The sequence below is a fragment of the Protopterus annectens genome, chromosome 7.part1 (assembly GCF_019279795.1).
Source record: "Protopterus annectens isolate FY-2018-M chromosome 7.part1, PAN1.0, whole genome shotgun sequence".
Lineage (NCBI taxonomy): Eukaryota > Metazoa > Chordata > Ceratodontiformes > Protopteridae > Protopterus > Protopterus annectens.
This window is the reverse complement of record NC_056740.1, coordinates 347,843,650-347,860,825: the sequence shown is the minus strand read 5'-3', so window position 1 is coordinate 347,860,825 and position 17,176 is coordinate 347,843,650. Positions and strand designations below refer to the sequence as shown.

At 44.7% G+C, this 17,176-nt stretch overlaps 1 protein-coding gene across 1 annotated transcript in view; it reads left to right on the top strand.

Annotated features, from left to right (window-relative positions):
* LOC122807763 (ADP-ribosylation factor 4-like) overlaps nucleotides 1-17,176 on the top strand; it is a gene marked incomplete in the record, with an annotated part of 241,869 nt that overhangs the window by 89,162 nt on the left and 135,531 nt on the right.

Here is a 17,176-nt window from a genome sequence, read left to right as displayed (position 1 = left end):
AATGCACATTTTTAAGCAAGACCAAATCAAGACATTTTTCCAGCTTTAGCTGGAAGACCGAGCTACATGTTTTGTGGTGTTTCACTCCAAAACTATAAGTTAGGACAGGAAGAGCAAATTGATTTATAGTTTGGATCTTGTTCCTAGGTGTCAATACTATTTTCAGGATTAATTTAAGTCTTCTAAAGTACTCTCTACTAAGCTTTATTCATATTTGTTTGTTTTATTGCTGATCCTTCATCAATTCTCAAGTATTTATGCACCCCCTCTTGCTGAAGTTCTTTTATATCACATTCTTGTCCCAAACTGATGTTTTCCTGGTGCTGCAATTTTTCTTTCTTAAAGGTTGCTTTTGCACATTTATCAAGACCAAATGACATTCCAATATCATCTGAAAAAGTTTTGACAACCTGCACTGTGCTTTCAGTTCCCCATCTGATGAGCTATACAGTTTTAAATCATCAACAAAGAGAAGATAAGTCACAAGACTTTGTTGTTTTCTAGAAGCCAAATTGTAGCCATGACCTAAGCTGTTAAGTAAACAGCTTAATGAATTAATGGCAAGGCAAAATAGCAATGGTAACAGGGAGTCACCCTGAAATATCCCCCTTTGGATTTTTATCCCTGGGATAATAATCTGTCCTTTATCATGGCTTAATTGCAAAGTGGTCTGCCACTGTTTCATGGTTACTGTAATGTAATAAATCGGTGTAGGATGTACCTTATACATTTTAAGCACTCTTTTATCCATGAATGTGGGATACTATCAAATGCTTTTTTATAGTCCATCCATGATATACTTAAATTCTTCCCTTTCTTACAGTTCTCCACTGTAACTTTATTTAACAACAAATGACCCTTTGTTCCATATGACTTTCATTTATTGCCCTTTTGTTCTACTGCCATAATTGGGTTTTCTTCTAAATGACTATAAACTCTGTCGGTGTCATCCCCGTGTATAGTTTATACGTCATCGGAAGACAAGTTATATTCCTATAATTTTAGGGTAGCTTGCAGGTTCTAGTAAGAGCATTGTTTTTCCTGTTAACCAGTGCAGTGTCTGTTCCGGGGTGTGCATATAAGTAGTTCTTACTCATGGCTAGATCCTCGTTTAAAGAAGTTAATACTTTAAGCCATAAGTTAGGTACTGCATCTGGGCCTGGGGTTTTCCATTTAGAGGCTTTTCTCGACTTTATTTCAATCTCTCTGGCTGTTATTTCATTCCATTTCATATCCTGTACCTTTAAACTTCTTATTCTTTCTTTTACTTTTTCTATCCATTTAGCATCTTTATGTTCCACAGGATTCTACTCCAAAATGTATCTACTTCCTCTTTTTTCGGCGGTCTATCAATTCCTTTTACCTTATTTCCCAATTCTCTATAAAACTTTTTTGGGTCATCAGTAAATTGCTTATTTTGTGCTTTTCCCTTATATTTATCTTCGTATCTTCCGAGTCTTTCCGCCTATTTTGAAATTTTTAGTTCATCTCCAATAGTGCATAGTAGATCCTGCTCTGTTGCTCATTGCTTTTATCAGATTTATCTTTCTTAATATTTTTGTTAGTCTGTTCCCTCTTCTATAATCTTCTAATAATGACACTTCTTGTCCTTCAGAGCAAAGCTGGTGATCTCTCAAAGCAAAGGAAAGACCTCTAATGCCGGCTGGAATTACTGTTCCTCTTGAATTTCAGCCCCTATTTCTAAATTACTCAGGGAGAATAAGGTTCACTGACTAAATGATCTGATGTAAAGTTCCAACAGCTGTTGTCATAGCTAACATAGGTAAAGATAAGCGTATAAGAACTGAAAAGATGTTATAACGGTTTACTTTAAGATGACCTTCAGATAAAGGTCTAACAGTGGAGACAAAGGAAACTTAACAGCTTTCCTAACAGCTCACAAATACCACAAGGCTGTCCTAACAGCTCACATATACCACAAGGCTCCAACAGCTGTTGTAACAGCTAAAGAAAATAATTGTTCTTTAAAGCTACCTCAACTTCTTCTCATACTTTCTAAAGGGGGAACTATGTTGGTTTATCAGGTTGGTGCCACCCAGGGGCTATGTTCTCTTTTTGCCTTTGTTATATGTACTTAAGAGAAAGTTATCTTGTGTCACTGCAGCTAGAGTCCACATTTTGTGGACTGAGAAGAACATTTGGGGGGTGGGGAATGCAGAAGGAGAGAAGCAGTAAGACATTGCTGATGGTGGAATAAGCTGGTGAGCTGTGAGAAAAGTACAGCGAGGGTGGTATAATTAAGGAAAGCTTAGTTGCAATGGGGGAATTGCTGAAAGGAAAGTAATTATACTGGAATAAAATAAAATGGGAGTTAAAGGTGACAAATGGAGATTAAGCATAATCAGTTGGAGTGCAGGCACAGTGACTTGATGAGATTTCTGAGTAGGCAGAAGAAATGTGTAGAGCTTGATAGCAGGGGGATTGAGAATCGCAAAATGTTGGTGTAGTAAAATCGAATATGGCCAGTCATAGAGAACAGTACAAGGACATCACCTGTAAAATTTAGGAGCTGTTCTATATAACAGGTTATTGGTGTGTAGATAGGGTAAGAAACTTGGAAGGCAATTATAGACATTTAAGTCATGTCTAAGAGGCTACAGCCATGGGGATGTTTATCAAACATTGAGGGGGGGGAAAGTACAGGATAGTATGGGTCACGCACCTTCAATTCGCTTCATTGCCCAAGGATAGTAACCTGGATTGCAGGAATGATTGCTGTGTGATATTGCAGAGAAAATAGGTATGGCAGAATGCCTTGGGATACTATAGAGAAACTGAGGAATGTGCCAATGGGGATAAGAAAACTAAGGACGGAATGCAGATGATGAGTAGATTTGTTGTATGCCTAGATTACGGTTTCATTTCAGGGATGTGTGGGTGTTAGTGTCTTGGCTTCAGATGTCCTTTGTGTTTCACTGTTGCAGTCATCACCTATGGATTATCCCTGCTGTGGTAGCCCTTGGCCGGCCCGAATACCAGAGTCAATGTTTTTCTGTGTCTGCTGCTGTCGCTTGCTGCCTGACATCAGGTCGTCAGTGCTATAAAGGAAGGCAGCTGATGCCATTACATCAGTCTTTCTTGCTGTGGTGGCTGTAGCAGAAGCAGTTCACAAGTATGCTGGTCGGTCGCTACCAGAGTTTGAATTACAGCTGAAAATGTCTAAAGCTAAGTACCCCGTTGGGGATCCTTTTTTCTTGCTCTAACCTATGAACGAAAAAGTTGACAATTGTCTCGCCTTTGGAAAGCAAATACTACACAGAGACTTCCATTCATACTGCGTCACTTGTTTAGGTCCAGACCACGACATCCCCCGTTGCCAGTTCGTTGCCCTCTTTAACGCGAGAACCATTCGTCATAGAGCTCTTATTGTAGCCAGGTATTTTCGTCTTCCATCTTCGCATTCCGAAATGTTGTCCGTCAGCCAACAATCCATAGACATTACGAAAAAAACATAAGGATAAAGATAGACCACACATGGTTAAGACTTTCGACGACTCTACCGTCATCAGTTCTCTAGAATTCAGTGAGGTGCCTTCGCAGCCCTTGATACCCGAATTGATACCTTTGCAGGCCTCTACTGAGACCCTTTTGGAGTCCGGTATGCTGCAGAAATCTTCTTCGTCTTCCGAGCCTTTGGTTGTCTCTGCCTTAGTTGGGTCCAGAGCCGCAATGCAGGCACTGGCTTCCGAGGAGGTTTTTCGCTCTACCAAATCTAGACACAAAAACGACGTCTTCTCCTCCGACTACTGTTTCTCTCAGACCGATGGATACTCTTAGGCCTAGAGGCAAGGCCACTCCTAGGAAAACTACCTCTAGCCACCATTTTACTCCTGTTCCACCACCCCAAGCTAAAATGCTTAAAATGCCGGAGGATCTTATCACCCTTATCAGGGGTAGTCAGGCCACACCTTCTAAAAGGAAAAGAGACCTTTCTCCTGAAGTACTGACAGAACAGGATTCTGAGGAGTCTGATTATTCAGATTTTGAAGAGGAACAACAAACTCTGACTGGTTATGAGGATTCAGATGCAAAGGAATCCATTCCTTCTGCTGCCTCCCCACCAGAAGATCTTTCCTTTGGGGAAACCCTTCACACCCTCAGAGAACATTTTCACTGGGAATACAAAGACTTTCCTCAGTCTAAGAAAAGACTAAGAGAGTTTCTAGTCCTGCCCCAGCACAGATCCTTGGCCATCCCTCCAATCTTAGAGGTGGTTGATGATGTCTTCCATGAATCCAGTTTAACTCCTGACGCCCTGCTCTCAGAAAACCTGATGGGTATTGCAGAGTAATGGATTCTCACAAATACCTGTACAGAAATCCTGCTGCAGACCCGGAGGTCATTACACAGGGACCAAAAGGAGCAAAGGTTAGTTCTGCAAAGTATCCTATTCCTTCTGACAAGGACTCCAGAACTCTGGACAGATGGGGTAAAAAAGTATACACCTCTGCAACCTTGGCTATCAGAGCACTCAACTGTCAGTTCCACATGTTAAAATATCAACAACACACTTTGGAACTATTAAAACAAAAGATTTCAACCTTTCCCGAATGTGCCAATTCAAAAGAGTTAGCAGATTTACTGCACTCTACTTGTCAAGTGGCTAAACACTCATTTTTGTTCTTCTTTCGGCTTTTCCTGGTTAGGGGTTGCCACAGCGGAACTCTGGTCTGCTAATGATTGCAGTAGATTTTTACAGTGCCGAGGTGCCAGCTCAACACCCAACCTTCAACGAAGGCACACCCATTCTACGCATGTCTTTCCAACGCTAATCAACTGTGGGGAGGACATGCAGACCCCACACAGAACCTATTGCTGTGAGGCAACAACGCTACCACTGCACCACCGCGGCTCGCTTAAACCCTCATTACACTGTGGATATGACGCTCTAGAAGCCTCAAGCAGGGCAGCAGTGTTGGGATCTGTCATCAGGAGACATGCATGGTCGAAGGAACAAACCTCTCCCTGATCATGTCAAATCCTAAATTACTTTATGCATCCTTGGATTAGGACCACTTGTTTGGAGTAAAAGCAGAAGAGTTACTTAAAAAGATGCAAGATAAAGCAAAATCTATGCAAACAGTGAAAGATTTCCTTCAGGTACAACTTTCTAGGTTCAGCACGACTTTTCCCCTCAAAACACTGGTCCTTTCCTGCACCTAGCAGACAGGACAAGGTAAGCCCCCCAAGGACAGACCACCCAGACTCATCCCTGTGACAGCAGAGAACCAAACAGTGGAACACTTCCACTCCAGAGGCATGAAGTTCTAAACCATCCCTCTATGGCAAAAACTCTCAATGATTCACTCGCCCCCCTCTGCCCTCTTTTTCTCCCACCAAAAACTAGGAGGAAGGCTCTCCCTCTGCAAAGAAAATTGGCTTTCTGTAACAAAGGACCAGTGGATCTTAAAGATCATTTTTCAGGGATACAAATTCTCCTTCAACAAACTCCCAATTCCAAGAGGGTACCCGTACTTACCTCCAAGTCAGTGGGCAGAGGCATTGCAACAAGTCCAAACTCTTGTATCCCAAGGGGCAGTAGAAAGTACAGTTTTGTACCTACCATAAATGTAGATGTTCGAGTGGTTATGCTGCTGCAGTCATCACACTTGGGTTATCTGCTGTCAGGCGGTCCCGCAGTCGGCCTGAATTCCAAAGCCTTGGTCCGGCGTCGGTTGTCGTCGCTTCTTCCCTGATGTCAGTGCGGCAGGGGTATAAAAGAGGCAGCCGACGCCATTTTCTTCAGTTTTTCTTGCCCCAGATTTCAGGTGCCACCAAACTAAGAAGGAAAATAAGAAGCTTGCAAAAAACATACCTTAGTGCAAAACAATGGTACTAGTTGTAAGCAAATACACCATATAGACATGCATCCCAAAGGTTGAAGTACATGGAGGTATAAGAAAAGGCCTTGTTAGAAAGAGGGGATGGAGGGAGGGAGGGTAACCTGGACTGCAGCAGCATAACCACTCAAACATCTACATTTATGGTATGTACAAAACTGTACTATGTTCATCGTGCTATGCTGCTGCAGTCATCACACTTGGGTAGAGTCCCAAAGCTATGGTTGGGTGGTAGGAACTAAACTGGGTTAGGTGCAGCTAAGATGCCCTGCAGAACTGCAGTGGCAAACCCAGCTCTGGTTTTTGAGTACAGAGGAAGGTGGTAATGCTTGGTGAAGGTGTGCTCTGAACTCCAGGTAGCTGCCTCCAGAATGTCCTTGGTTGGGACTCCTCGGAGGAAGGCTGCTGAGGTTGCTGTAGCCCTGGTAGAGTGAGACCTAATACTAGCAGGCACTGCTTTCCCGTGGTGTGAGTAGCAAAAGCGGATGCAATGTGCTATCCATTTGGAGATGGTCTGCTTTGAAATAGCCTTTCCTTCTGAGCCTGTTGCATAGGATACAAGGAGTTGGTCAGATTTTCTGAAGGCCTTTGTCCTGTCCAAATAGTAACGTAGCTGTCTGTGAATGTCCAAAGAGTGAAGGAGTCTTTCTCCTTTATTCTGTGGGTTTGGATAAAAGGTGGGCAAGTGTATGGTCTGATTGAGAGCCACACTGGATACTACCTTTGGCATGAAAGAAGGATTGGTGCGTAAAGATACTCTGTCCTGATGGAAAATGATGAAAGGTTCCACTGCCATAAGGGCCTGCAGTTCTGAGACTCTGCATGCTGAGGTGATAGCTAGCAGCAGGGCTGTCTTCCATGACAAGTATTGAAGCTCTGCTGAAAAGGCTGGTTCGAAAGGAGGAAGTGTTAACTTTTCCAGAGCAAAATTTAGATCCCAAGTTGGAGTAGGTGGTTTTCTGGGGGGGTCTTATATTTTTTGCCCCAGTGAGAAACTGCTTTAGCAAAGGATGAGAGAAAATGGGTGGAACCCGTATCATATTGAGCTGAAATGGCTGAAGCATGGATCTTTATGGATGAGAAGGAAAGGTCTTTGTGTAGCAGCTCAGTTGGATATTGGAGTATGTGCGGAATATTTGGGATACCAGGATTTAGGCTTTTGGCCTGGTTCCATACACAAAATCTTTTCCATTTGTCTGAGTAAGTTTTTCTGATGCTGGGCTTCCTGGCCTCCAAAATGACATTCTGGACGTCCTTTGAGAGAAGTGTTTGATAATTTAAGGTATTTTCCATGCAGCTAGATTTAAGGTCCTTAGCTGACTGTGAAGTATCTGATAGTTCTGTTGGGTTAACAGCAGAGGGAATTGAGGTAAGATCCGTGGAGGGCTGTGAGACAAGTTTCATAGTAGTGGGTACCAGTGTTGACGTGGCCAGTCCGGGGCAATGAGGATCATCTGTGGTCTCTCCGATCTGGTTTTCAGTAATACCTGGGAGAGTAGAGGCAGAGGTGGGAAGGCGTAGACTGACAATGCTGTCCAACTGAATGATAGGGCATCCACTTTCCAGGCCAGGGGATGGTAAGTCCTTGTGCAAAATTTTTGTAGCTGGCAGTTGTTGGTTGAGGCAAACAGATCTATGTCTGGCGGTCCCCACCTTTGAGTTATCATTGAGAATACTTGTGGGTGTAGTCTCCACTCGTGAGGGTCTGTCAAATTTCTGCTTAATTTGTCTGCCATAATGTTTTCTTTTCCTGGCAGGAATTGTGCTTGCAGTTGTACTTGGTAAGTTAATGCTGTGTTCCACAAATCCATTGCCTGTCTGCATAGTGGGTAGGAGTGTCCCTCCTTGTTTGTTTATGTACCACATAACTGTGGTGTTGTCCGTCCTTATTAGAAGTTGTCCTGGATGTAAAAGGTCCTTGAAGGCTGTTAATGCATTTTTTTACAGCTAGCATCTCCTTTTGATTGATGTGTAGCTGCCTTTGGTTTGCAGACCATTTGCCCTGTATGCATTGTCCTGGCATGTGTGCACCCCAGGCGTAGTCTGATGAATCTGTTGTCAAGGTTTGGTTTGGTGGAGGTGAGACAAAAGGAAGGCCCTTGTTTGCTTGGCATGCTTGAGCCCACCATAGAAACTCTTTTTGAAGGCAGGGAATGAGAGTTATAGCTGTTTCGAGGCTGTGTCTGTGCTGGGACCATACACTTTTTAGGTACCATTGTAGTTTTCTCATATGTAGCCTTGCACATGCAATTAGTTGAATGCAGGATGCCATGTACCCCAATGCCTGCAGGAATTTCCTTGCAGTGAGCTGGGTACAAGTTGCCATGTTTTTGAAGTACTGAGCTAGTTGTTTTTGCTTGTCTTACCTCACGTAAGCCATCTGGGTCATTGTATTCAAGCTGGCACCCAGGAAAATTATTTGTTGTGAGGGTATTAGTTTTGACTTTTTTGTTTACTGTGTACCCTAGGCAACTTAGCAACTTTGTCACAAATGCCAGATGCTGTAGTAGGATGTCTTTGCTGTCCGCTTGGATCAGGCAGTCGTCCAGATATGGATAAATTTGTATTCCTCGCTGCCTGCAGTATGCAATTACTGATGCCAGGCATTTTGTGGATACTCTGGGCGCAGTAGATAAGCCAAAGGGCAATGCAGAGAATTGATAATGCGTTGTGCCTGCCAAAAATCTGAGGTATCTTCTGCAATCTTGTCTGATGGGGACATGCAGGTATGCCTCTTGGAGGTCCAACGTTACCAGCCAAGACTCCTTGCCCAGCATGGGAAGAAGCTGCTGTAGTGTGAGCATTTTGAATTTGGGAATGTCCAGGTAAGTGTTTAGAATTGAAAGGTCTAAGATGGGTCTCCAGGCTTTGTCCTTTCTTGGTACTAGAAATAGTCTTGAGTAAAATCCTTGACCTTGCTCTTTTGCAGGTACCTTTTGAATTGCTTTCATGTTCATGAGAGCTGAAATTTGTTTTTGTGCCTCTGTCCATTGGTTTGTTGGCAGATTTGGCATGCCTCTCATCCGTGGTAAAGTGGGAAAATGAAATCTGTAGCCTCGGGTAATAATATCCAAAACCCATTTGTCCTCTGTTATGATGTGCCAGTTTTGTGGGGAAAGAGCCAGTTTTCCTCCTAGAGGTGCTGTCTGGGCAATTATGCTTGGCAGGCGAACAGGAAAGTCATTGAGTTTGTTTTCTGAAAGGTTGAGATCTGTCATCTCCCCCTCTTTGAGTTGTTGTTTGCCATTGTCTAGGCCTGAAAGTACCCTGTGCCTGGCCTCTGCCCCTAGGGCGTCTGTCCCTGCCCTTTTGGGGTCTGTCTGAAGCAGGAAAGGACCAGTTTTTTGATGGCCAGTTTCTGTTGAAGCGAGGAGGTTGTACCTGTAAAAAATCTTTAACTGTTTGCATTGATTTTTCCTTTTCTTCCATCTTCTTTAAAACTTCCTCTGCTTTGACACCAAACAACGCATCCTTTTGCAGTGGAGCATCCAGTAACTTTGCTTTGACATGTTCTGGTAAGGTCTGCTCTTTTAGCCAAGCATGTCTACGTATTACAGACCCTGTGACTGCTGCTCTACATGAGGCCTCCAAAGAATCAAAACCACACTGCAAGGTATGTTTTCCCACTTGTTCTGCTGCATGCAACAAGTCTTGCATCCCTTTGAAATCTAGTTGATCTGTTTGAGGGATCATTTTCTGTTTTAACTGATTAAGCAAGTACTGCTGGTATTTAATCATGTGGAATTGGCAGTTTAATGCCCTCATGGCCAAAGTGGCAGAGGTATACACTTTTTTCCCCCATCTTTCTAATGCCCTGGAATCTCTTTCCGCAGGTAGTGGATTCTTAGCAGTAGATGCCTTAACCCCTTTGGGACCCTGGGAAATGGTTACTGGGTCTGCAGCAGGGCTTTTATATAAAAACTTGTGAGAGTCAGGGACTCGATAGTATCTGTCAGGTTTAGGTGGTGCTGGAGGTAAGGAATCTGGATTTAGACTGGATTCAGTGTAGACATCATCCAGAATGTCCAAAACAGGTGGAATGGCTAGGCGTCTGTGCTGAGGCAAAAGAAGTAACTCACGGAGTCTTTTCTTGGAGTCAGAGTAATCTTGTCCTTCCCAGTGGAAATGCTCTCTCATGGTGTGCAGGGTTTCCCCAAAAGAAAAGTCTTCAGGGGGGGGGGACAGAGGGAATAGACTCCTCAGCATCTGAGTCTTCATAGAGAGGGAATGGGTAATCCTGTTCTTCAGAGTCTGCTGAGGAAATGGATTCCTGGTCAGAAGGAGGTAAATCTTCCTTCAGTCTAGGCCTTTTGTCAGGAGGGGGCTGGGAACCTCTGATGAGGGTAATCGGGTCCTCCGCCATTTTGAGCATTTGTTTTTTAGGCATAAGGGCCTGTATGGGAGTCTGTGGACTCGGTTTCTTAACCTTTGGAAGCTTAGTGTATGACTTAACGGAAAGAGTCTGTTTTAAAAACGCCTTCTGAAACTGAAAGCCTGTCCATAGTCTCCAGATCGCCGCCAGGGCTGGCGTCCATGAGTTGAGGAGGAGCCGGCTCCAGTGGCCCAGTAGATTCTGACTGAGAGGTAGTTGTATTTTCTAAATCTGCGGTAGTCAGGGGCTGCGTAGGTGCCTCACTGAGTACCGAAGATCTGGCCGCAGGCCTAACAGAGACCTCGGTTTCTGGTCTAGGTCTAGGCTGCCGGTCTTTGTCCTTGCATTTTTTAAACATAGCGGTAGTCGGAGGTTCCGACAACATAACGTAGTTGAATTTTCTGCTAAAATAATGTCGGGCGGTATCAGCCCGATGCTTAATAGTGCGTTTATTGAACCTAGCGCAAAACCGACAACCAGAAACGTTGTGGTCTGGGCCTAGGCAAGGAATACAATAAGAATGAAAATCCTTATGAGGTATTTGCTTCCTACAAGAAATACAATTATTAACTTTGTCTGACATCAGTCTGAGGCAAGAAAAGTTTCCCCAACGGGGTACTTAGCTTTATAGAAGACTTCGGCTGAAATTCTGTTCGAAAATCTCAGGAGCTGGCCGACCAGCACTTGTGAACTGCTTCTGCTTCGGGCACCACGCAGCAAGAAAGACTGAAGAAAATGGTGTCGGCTGCCTCTTTTACACCCCTGCCGCACTGATGTCAGGGAAGAAGCGAAGACAACCGACGCCGGACCAAGGCTTTGGAATTCAGGCCGACTTCGGGACCGCCTGACGGCAGATAACCCAAGTGTGATGACTGCAGCAGCATAGCACGATGAACATCCTGTCCCCTCAGATCAAACAGGCAAAGGCTTTTATTCCAGACTGTTCCTTGTTCCCAGAAAAGAGGACAGTTTGTGCCCCATCCTGGATCTATCCATTCTGAACACCTTCCTGGTGGTCCCCAAATTCAAAATGCTAACTTTGCAGAAGCTGCTGCCTATGCTTACAAAAAAAATGCCTGTTTAGTTACCCTAGATCTAAAAGATGCCTACCTCCACATCCCCATAAGGGAATCCTGCAGGAAAATCCTTTGCTTCAGAGCAGGCTCACAACACTTTCAGTTCTCTGTGCTACCTTTTGGCTTATCTACTGTTCCCAGGGTATTTACCAAATGCTTAGCCCCTACCATAGCCTTTTGCAGACAGAAAATATACAAATTTACCCTTATCTGAACGACTGCCTCATTCAGGCAGATTGCAAAGAAAAGCTCCTCCTGTTTGTCGAAATGCTCCTAAATCTCCTTAGGGTACACAATCAATGGGAAGAAATCAAGGCAAACATCCTCCAGGAAGATCATTTTCTTGGGAACACTGCTCCCAAATGGCCTTCCTGTCCCCAGAAAAGCAGAGCTTCCTGCCTCTCTGTTTTACCCAGCTGGCTTCCAGAAGTCACCTCACTGCAGGAAGTTCCTGCAAGCCATGAGGTACATGGCATCTTGCATCCTTCTAATTCCTCTGGCCAGGCTTCACATGAGAACTTCAGTGGTTCCTAAAGAACCTTTGGTGTCAGCACCTCTAGAGACCTCTCTACCTCTGATCCCCTGTATAAGGGCAGAGTTTCTCTGGTGGGCAGGAGCCTGTGTCCAGAACAAGGGTCTTCCCTTCACCCTCCGCCCAACCGGGCAGACCATTACCACCGACGCCTCAGACATAGCTTGGGGCACTCACCTAGAAGTCAGGTGCACCCAAGGTGTTTGGGATGCCCAGCACCTTCCCTTACTCGTCAGCCAGAGGGAAATGATGGCAGTACAAAAGGCTCTGACATCCTTCAAACCCCATCTCAAGCCAGGGCTTCTCCTTATCAAAATGGACAGCACCACAGTAATGAGGTACATCAGCAAATGGAGGGACCCAGTCTTACTCTCTGTGCAGGCTAGCCATGAATCTCTGGCTGACAGCCATGGGACTATACCTGATAGCCCAATACCTACCAGGGATCAACAGCACCCTGGCAGACCACTTAAACAGAAACTTACTGGACCCCCACAAATGGTAGCTCCAGTGAAAAATCTTTTTACAAATCACTCAGGAGTGGGGGACACCGGAGGTGGATCTCTTTGCTTTGCATCTCAACCATCAGCTGAAAAAATTCTGTACCAAGGAGTATCGCCACCTAGCGTGGAAGGTGGATGCCTTGACCTTCCCCTGGAACACCCTCTTTGGGTACACATTCCCTCCTTTGCCTCTTATTCCCAAGGTACTGATCAAAATAAGGGAGGAGAGACCAAAGGCCAATTCTCACTGCTCCAGAATGGCCCAGACAACATTAGTACCCCTTACTATGCAGCCTGACCTTACAGCCTTTCAGGCAGCTTCCCCTGATCTCAGACATCTAAACTCAGGTTGGGGGGGGGGTGCTGCACCCAGACTTGCAGATTCTCAAACTATCAGCATGGCTAATACTCTAAAGGCAAACAAGGGGCACCTGTTAAGCAAACAGGTCCTAGACATTATCACAGAGGCCAGAAGGCCCAGCACCAGAAAATTTTACACAGGAAAATGGAAATGATTCTGCTCCTGGAGCCAGTCCAGAGGGGGCAATAACTCACAGCCTTCCATCTCTCTTATCCTGGACTACCTAGCGGAGCTACTTAATAGTGGCCTCTCCTTCTCTATTAAAATCCACGCCTCAGCCATTTCAGCTCATTTTGATACAGAACAGCCCCTGTCCTCCCATCCTTTAATCAAGCAATTTCTCAGAAGGGCTTCTAGTATCAGACCTCCCAGAAGGTCACCCACTCCAGCCTGGGAGCTGAATTATGTTTTGGAAAAACTAACTTTACCACCCTTCGAACATGCTGCTTTAGCAGAACTAAGTTACCTCTCCTGGAAGACTGCTTTTTTCCTAGCTATCACCCCAGCCAGAAGGGTTTCAGAACTTCAGGCACTGATGGCTATTGAGCCCTTCATCATCTTCCATGCATACAGGTTCTCCCTGAGGACTCATCCCTCCTTTATGCCCAAGGTGGTATCTAATGTAGCTCTCAACCAGGCCATACATCTACCCACCTTCTTTCCTAACACTCAAAACAAGGGGGAAAGAATTCTGCACTCACTAGATGTGCACAGACAGCTCAGATACTGTCTGGACCGTACTAAACCCTTCAGGAAAACAGACCAACTACTTGTCAGCTTTGTCCCAGGAGCAGAGGGGAAGCCCATGTCCAAACAAACTTTCCAAATGGATATCACACTATCCATTTCGGCTACACATTGCATGGGACCCCCCCCCCCAAGTCTTTTCGTACCCATTCCAGTAGGGCAGCCTCCACTTCCACAGCATTCTTCAGAGTTCCCACCAGGGACATCCTGGAAGCTGCCACTTGAACTTCTGTCCATACCTTTACCAAGCATTACCACCTACCTCTATTTTCTAAGGCTAGGGCAGGGTTTGCCTCTGCAATTCTGCAGGGCTTGCTGACCCATTCCTGTCTGTTATTAATCCTACCACCCCTCTCCTCAGCTTTGGGAATCCTCCCATAGATGATGACTGCAACAGTGAAACACGAAGAACATAGTACAGTTGTGAACACTTACCATAAATGTAGATGTTAGAGTGTATTCACTGTTGCGGTCCTGGTTTCCCACCCTCCTTCCCCTTTATATCTTCTTTCTTTAGGGAGACATATGTTTCTAATAGTGGCTTTTAGCCACCAGGGCCAGTTTACCATATTTACTTGGGTTTCTGTCTGGTTAGGGCAAGAAAAACTGATGTAATGGCATTGGCTGGCTTCCTTTATAGCACTGACGACCTGACGTCAGGAAGCAAGTGACAGCAGCTGTCGCAGAAAAACATTGACTCTGGTATTTGGGCCGGCCGAGGGCTATCACAGCAGGGATAACCCACAGATGACTGCAACAGTGAGTACACTCGAGCATCTACATTTATGGTAAGTGTACACAACTGTACTTTCTTCATGGAGTGGTTATTTGCCAGCTACATGTGGCATTATCAGCTAGGTTATTGATGCTATGGTTTAGACCTGGGGTTCAGAACTACCCAAGTTGCAAGTGTTCTCCACTAGGAGAGCATGTTTAGATACTGGCAGCAATGACTATACCTTCATCTTTTTGAGATCATGTCTGAAGGTGAGTAACGAACTGTTGCATTTGCACAAAATGTTTACTTTTTATGTAAAACTAAACTTTGTTCTGTTCTCAGTAATGTGCACTTGCTAGTCCAGCATAATTACAGCTGGAGCTCCGTGATGTAAACGTCTCCTACCCATGCATTAATATTAATGTCCTACATTAAAATGGTTGTAATCCCTTAGACTTCCACATTTAGAAGCTGTCATAAAACCTTTTCTTTCTTCTTCTTCTTCTTCTTCTTCTTCTTCTTTTTTTTTCTGCTTTTTCCCGGTTAGGGGTCGCCACAGCGAATCACCTGTCCGCTTATGATTGGCTGTGGAGTCTTACACTGTCGAATTGCCAGCCTGGCACCCAACCTTCAACAGAAGGCACACACACACACAAACTCACGCCTAGGGCCAATTTAGTGTGTCCAATCCACCTACAGCATGCCTTTGGGATGTGGGAAGAAACTGGAGCACCCGGAGGAAAACCCACGTGACCACAGGGAGGACAAGCAGACTTCGCACAGAAGGCACTCCAGCCGAGAATCAAACCGGAGAGCCTCTTGCTGTGAGACGGCAACGCTAACCACTGCACCACTGTGGCCATCCAAAACCTTTTCTTTAAGAAAAAAAAAAGGTTTTGAAACAAACTTATGTTTTGGTACAAAAGTGTACCCACTCATAAGGATGCATGCAAATACTATTTTGTGTAAAAAAATAAAAGTTTGTTTTGTTTCTTTAAACATAATCTTTCAGAACTGTTTTCTGGAGGCATTATTGGCTCAAAGCTTTTCTTGATTTTGTAGCTCTGAAAGCAGATGTTCATCGTGTTTCACTGTTGCAGTCATTATACTTGGATTGTCCTGCTGGCAGGCTACCCGCAGTCGGCCTGAATTCCAAAGTCCTGATCCGGCGTCGGTTGCTGTCGCCTCTTCCCTGACGTCATTGCACCAGGGGTATGTAAGATGCAGCCGACGCCCTTCTCTTCAGTCTTTCTTGCCGCGCGGTGCCCGAAGCAAAAGCAGTTCGCAAGTGCCAGTCGGCCGACTCCCGAGATTTTCGAAATTGAATTTCAGATCTGAAGTCTTCAATAAAACTAAGTACCCCGTTGGGGAAACTTTTTCTTGCTCCAGACCGATGTCAGTAAAAGTTAACAATTGTATTTCTTGTGGGAAGCAAATACCTCATAAGGATTTTTATTCTTACTGTATTCCTTGCCTAGGCCCTGACCATGACGTTGCTAGTTGTGGGTTTTGTGCTAGATTCAACCAATGCACTATTAAGCATCGGTTCGATTTTGCTTTACATTACTTTGGCCGAAGGTTTAACTATATAATGCCATTGGAACAACCAACAACTGGAGTCCATAAAAAGCACAAGGACAAAGAAAAAGATGGGTATACGAGGTCCAAAACCAACGACGAAGCCACTTCTAGGCCAGTCTCCGGTTCGTCGGTTTTCAGTGAGGTGCTTTCGCAGCCCCACACCCGCTACCTCAGAGCCACAGGCCGCCTCCGACTCCCATGTGGAGACAGCTAGGCCTCTGGAAACTCAAGGTATTGGGCCTACGTAAACTATTCCCTCAGATGAGTCCGGAGCTGCTGAGCAGGCATCTGCTTCTGAGGGTGTTTTCAGACCTACACAGCTTACTATCAAGACCACTTCAGCAGCCAAGGCAACGTCTAAAACACCTTTAAAGACAAAGAAACAAGTACAGCATTCTCCTGGACAGTCATCCATGCCAAAGAAACAGATGCTCAAAATGGCCGAGCACCTAATTACTTTGATCAGGGGTTCCCATCCCCCTCCTGATAAAAGGCCTAGGGAAGACGCTGACTATGACTCCTCTGACCAGGTTTCTATTTCTCCTGATTCCTCTTCAGGACAGGGATATTCTCTTCCTCCCTATGAGGACTCTGATGCTGAAGAATCTATCCCTTCAGCCTCTCCTCCTGAGGTCTACTCTTTTGGGGAAACCCTGCACACCATGAGGGAACATTTCCATTGGGAGAGCCAGGATTATTCAGAATCCAAGAAAAGGCCCAGAGACTTTTTTTTTATTGCCTCAGCACAGGCCTCTTGCTATCCCCCCTGTACTAGATATTTTTGATGATGTATTTTCTGAATCCAGTTTGACTCCTGATTCTTTACCCCCTGCACCAGTTAAGCCAGATAGGTACTACAGGGTTCCAGATTCTTATAAATTTCTTTATAAAAACCCTGCTGCTGATCCAGAAACTATTTCTCAGGGTCCCAAAGGGCTCAAGGCTTCCACTGCAAAAAACCCTGTTCCCTCTGATAGGGATTCTAGAGCACTGGACAGATGGGGGAAGAAAGTTTACACCTTTGCTACTTTCGCTGTAAGGGCTTTAAACTGCTAGTTTGACATGCTTAAATATCAACAATACCTAATGTCTTCGCTAAAACTGAAAATGCTTACAAGCTCTAAATGTCCTGAAAACAAGGAAATGCAGGATTTATTGCATGCAGCTGAACAAGTGGGAAAGCATACTTTGCAGTGTGGTTTTGATTCATTAGAGGCTTTTTGCAGAGCCGCAGTTACAGGTTCTGTCATTCGAAGGCATGCTTGGTTAAAAGAACAGAGTTTACCTGATCATGTTAAAGCAAAATTATTGGATGCTCCATTACAGCATGATGCTTTTGGTTGGTGTTAAGGCGGAAGAGGTGTTAAAGAAAATGGAGGATAAAGCAAAATCAATGCAGACAGTAAAGGATTTCTTACAGGTTCA